The sequence below is a fragment of the Rattus norvegicus genome, chromosome 6 (genome assembly GCF_021556685.1).
Source record: "Rattus norvegicus strain SHRSP/BbbUtx chromosome 6, alternate assembly SHRSP_T2T, whole genome shotgun sequence".
NCBI lineage: Eukaryota > Metazoa > Chordata > Mammalia > Rodentia > Muridae > Rattus > Rattus norvegicus.
In genome coordinates, this window is record NC_141539.1 from 127,237,273 (window position 1) to 127,242,495 (window position 5,223).

Sequence of the window (5,223 nt, forward strand, 5' to 3'; positions counted from 1 at the left end):
GCTGCTATGAACATAGTGGAGCATGTGTCTTTGTTTTTTGTTGGGGCATCTTTTGGGTATATGCCCAGGAGAGGTATAGCTAGGTCCTCAGGTAGTGCAATGTCCAATTTTCTGAGGAACCTCCAGACTGAATTCCAGAATGGTTGTACCAGTCTGCAGTCCCACCAACAATGGAGGAGTGTTCCTCTTTCTCCACATCCTCGCCAGCATTTGCTGTCACCTGAGTTTTTGATCTTAGCCATTCTGACTGGTGTGAGGTGGAATCTCAGGGTTGTTTTGATTTGCACTTCCCTGATGACTAAGGATGTTGAGCATTTCTTTAGGATAGTACAACTTTTTAAGAACATTAATCACTGATGTATATCCAGAGGAGAGAAGCTAGCATAGTGAAGGATCTGGAAACCATAGCAAATAGGAACTAAAGATTCAGTGGCACTCATCTGGGAGAGACACCATCCTTCAAAGATGCAAGCAGACCTCTAAGAGGCTGGTGGTCGGGTAAGCTTCAGTGTACTGCACCCCTAGTAATGTCCTTCATTTTCTATGTTTTACGTGTAATAGTCTGGAGAAGATAACAGTCTTCAACATTTAACAGCAAAACGAGTGGCCTGTAGATCAGTGACAAAAAAACTCTTACCTGGCATGGGAAGTTCCTAGGTTTGACCTTCAGCACCACATTAAAAAAACAAAAACTGGTCTGGGGAGTTAGTTCACTGGGTAAAGCACTTGCTGTGCTAGCATGAGAACCCAGTACAGATCCAAGGTTTGCATAAAAAGGACTCAGTAGTGTACGCCTGTAATCCTGGAGTTCCTGCATTGAAATGGGGGCCAGCGGTCAGGAAACAGGTCAAAGAGCCCCAGCTTGACCCGCCACAGTTCTGGACTGAGGGAAAGCAGAAAGGCAGTGGTGGGGAGCAAGAGAACTAAGTCAGGGTGTGGGCAGAGACTTGGACCCTCCTGAGAAGAACATAGGGAGAGCTAGCTCCATCCTTAGAGCCAGGAGCAAATCTCATCATCTGAGAAAACTCGAGTTTGACAGCTCTGAGCCTGAGGCTGCAGATGGGTCAAAAGCCACCAGTTAGCCTTTTACTGCTCTTCAGAGCCCAAGAACACTGAGTCATAGCAGGGAAGACATGACGGCCATCGCCTCGGTTTACTGACACTACATCTGCTGTCAGGAAACCAAAGCCCAAATTGCTTGAGCTCAAAATCACTTTCTTTTCATGCTATCTGGGACTCCGGACCATAGAATAGGTGGGTTTCCCCACCTCAGTGAACGTAACCTGGATAACTACTACAGACATAGCCAAAGTTTTGCTTTCTATGGTGATTTTAAATAACCTAAGTTGACAACTGAGATCAACGGCTGCATTTAGTCATTAGGGAGACGCTAATTAAAACGACCTTGAGATTCTGTATCATCAGAACGGCTATTTTCAAGGAAACAAAAGACAACAAAAGCTGGTGATGATACATGGGAAGAGGAACTCCGATTCTCTTGTTCACCACTACGAGTAGAGATGGGCACAGCCTCTGTGGAAGTCAATATGGAGGAAAAAACCAACCAAACAACCAAAAGACAAAAGCCTACCATATGACCCAGCTCTGCTACTCTCAAGAACACACCTCAAAGTCAATCACACCATAGAGACATTTACACATCCATGTTAGTTGTACTAGTCACAATAGCCAGAAAACAGACCCAACTCAGATGCTCACCGGGAGACGAAAGGATAGAGACAATGTGGTCGTGTACACGATGGACTCTTACGGTGTAAAGGAAATGAGATCACAACGTTCTCAGGAAAATGGATGGGGTCAGAAAGCATTATGCGACATGAAATATTCAAACATACAAAAGATTCTTGTGTGTTGTGTTAAAATAACATGAAAGGATGCACCATCCCACGCTAGCGCCGGCTACTCTCCGGCCCCAGCGGCAGTCTCGCTGTCTCCATGGCTAGCCCCATGCAGCGACTGCCCATCTCGAGGTTAACTGCCACAAATCCCCATAGCCCAGTAAAATCAAAACTCTAGAGGCTTGTAATTTATCAGTCAGGCTTACATCAGTAAATTCTCAACCCACAAAACATCCACACAAAGAACTCAGAGCCAATTGATATTGATATAAGCTGCCCACTTAGACTGGACAAATTGTCCTGTAATAATCCATGCCTTATATGATATTCATGGCTACCTGTGGCTATTTAAAGCCACACTGATCTGGGTCGTCCTCCTCTTCCTCCATCTTCCTTCCTTTTCTCCTCCCTCCTATCTCTCCCGCCTCTCAAAAGCTCTCAGCCCACCCTCCTTTCCACTGTCCAATCACAGGCTCCAGCCTTGTCTTTCACCTACCCTCCCCTGCTTACACACGGCCATCTACACTTGTGTACATGTAACCCGGGGCTGTGTGGTGTGTGTGTGTAGGAGAGGAGGTCATGAAGACTAGAAAGGGATCTTAAAGACAAGAAGAGATCTTAAAGGGGTAAGAGAGGAGAAAGGTCATGAAAGATATATAATAAGAAAGCAAAAGATGGGTCAGTAAGATGGCTCAGAGGATATAAGCGCTTGCTGCCAAGCCTGACAACCTGAGTTCAAATCCCGGGGCTGAAGTGGTGGAAGGAGATACCTGACTCCTGAAGCTCGTCCTGTGATCTCCACATGCACATCTCTGAATGTGAGGACACACATACATGTACGTGCTCAAAATAAAAACATTTAATGTAATGACATTGTTGAAAGAAAGAGGAGGGAACTATCTGGGGATAGGAAGGGAATAAGCCATAGGTGCAGAGGACACTGGGGAAGGAAATGAATAGAAACAAAGCCCAGTGCTGTGTACACAGAAGCCATGATGGAACCCATTACTCTGTGTGTTAATCCAAAGATGACTCAGTCGATAGAGGCGCTTCCCACATAAGCCTGATGGCCTGAGTTCAATCCCCAAGAGCCATATAAAAGTGGAAGGACAGACGTGAATCTGTGAAACTGCCTTTGGACATTCACACACATGTTATGGTATGCACATGCCTACACACACATCACACCATACACAAAAATAAACACAAAATATTTTTAAAAAAACTTTAAATAAAAACAAAATAATGTTATAGCGGGGAGGGGGGGCAGTAGGGGGAAGAGAGCCATTACAGCCATTGCAAACCCACCCAGGCACCAGCCTTGAGTAAACATCCTGTGACTTTTGTTTCCTGGGACACAAAGCCAATATTAACGTTAGTTAGCCCCAGTACTCCGAAAGGATGAACTTCTGTTGGAAATCCTACAAAAACCAATGACAAACAGCAAACAAACTAAGACATAATGACAGTATTCACTGGGTTCTATTTCATATGCTGGGCCCAGTGTTTGCATCCACTCACTAGAGAGCTTGGATTGAAACATTCACCGTGTGCCCCCACATCTGCCACACATCACTTTGATTTAATCCTTCAGCCTCCCTCACCAGATCTAACAGGTTATTCTACCTCACAAATGAGGAAGTGAAGACCCAGGCTCAAGTTTCTCTGGGTGCCAATCACTAAGAAACAAAAACACAATCAGGATACGAATCAGATTTTGAGCACCCCAGGTGCACACTTACCTGAAGTAGATTAAATATTTAAAAGGAGGATGAGGGGGCTGGAGAGATGGCTCAGCGGTTAAGAGCACCCGACTGCTCTTCCAGAGGTTATGAGTTCAATTCCCAGCAACCACATGGTGGCTCACAGCCATCTGTAAAGAGATCCGATGCCCTCTTCTGGTGTATCTGAAGACAGCTACAGCGTGTACTTATATATAATAAATAAATAAATCTTAAAAAAAAAATAAAAGGAGGATGAGGGAGGCCAAGGGTGTGGGAGGGGTAAATGAAACTAAGGATGAATAAAAAAGGCCTATGGAAACCCGTTCCTTTGTTATCTACTTTAAAAATATAATTTAAAAAGGGAGTTTGAATAGAGGTACCCTTCATGGAGATACACTGCTTCTCCCAGAAGAGATGGGTTACTAAATGAAAGTCTCTGTGACGCATCAGACACTTTCTTACAAGTTATTGGCAGAGAGACATCAGAGACTCAAAGTAACACAGGTTAGAGTCTTTGCTCTTGGTTTCAGCATAAGTAGATCGTCAGGGCCTATCTATTCATCCTATTGATGGAGACATCACACATTCTGGTTACAAGACACAGAAATGTATCTCGAATCGACCAGGAAACTCTCCTTGTTGTCGATAGGAGATATCTTTCATGGCGATAGATGCTATTCAGCTCGTTGGGAGAGAGAGACATCAGTGGTCTTTAGTGCTGGATCCAACACTGACCTGCCAGGCCAGATCCACCCACTGGTGAAATAGTGGCACAGCTGTGAAGGGAGTAACAAATGACTTCCTGGTTGGGTTTGAGGTCTATGCCGCAGGAGAGAATTCATACCTGGCACTATAAGCTTGGTAAATACACCATGGCTGGGGAGGCCTTGGTACTAGGAGGGAACCTGCTATTGTTGTTTTGTTAAATGGTCATGTTGTCGAACTGCCTCTTAAATCAGTCTACACCAACAAAGCAGTGCTCCCCTCAACCTTGGTCAGAGAAGCTTCCTTTGGCAGTGTACTGCAGTTAGGACCGAGAATCATAACTGGTTAAGATGCTGCTAATAAGTGACTCTGAGTACTCAGCCCTAAATGGAACATTTATACCAACTGTCCCCAACCCCCAAGGCTCAGGGACAACACTTGAAGGGGTGGAAAGAGTGTGAGGGCTGGATGACAGACAGGAGTGCTGTGAAATGCTGCCTGACATGACATAGCTGCTACATTTAGGTGGTCACCTGCCAATCAATATCCCAGCATTGATAAGAGAAAGGCTCTGGAGGACCCACCCCAACCTGAGGGGACATTGGCTGTTGATGGCTGCTAGGAGAGAGAGAGAGAGAGAGAGAGAGAGAGAGAGAGAGAGAGAGAGAGAGAGGGAGAGAGAGAGACAGAGAGAGACAGAGAGAGACAGAGAGAGACAGAGAGACAGAGAGAGAGAGAGTTGTTCTTCCTGGGGGTTTTGTCCACTGGTGAGACACCAATGCCCCAGTGGATTGCCCTGTACCTGAGTGCATTTGGGGCACAGTAATTGGACTTGGGATAATTCAAATATATTAAAAGCAAAAACATCAGTGGTGGCAGGCATGGTGCACAGAGGCAAGTGGATCTCTAAGTTCACAGCCAGCCTAGTCTACAGA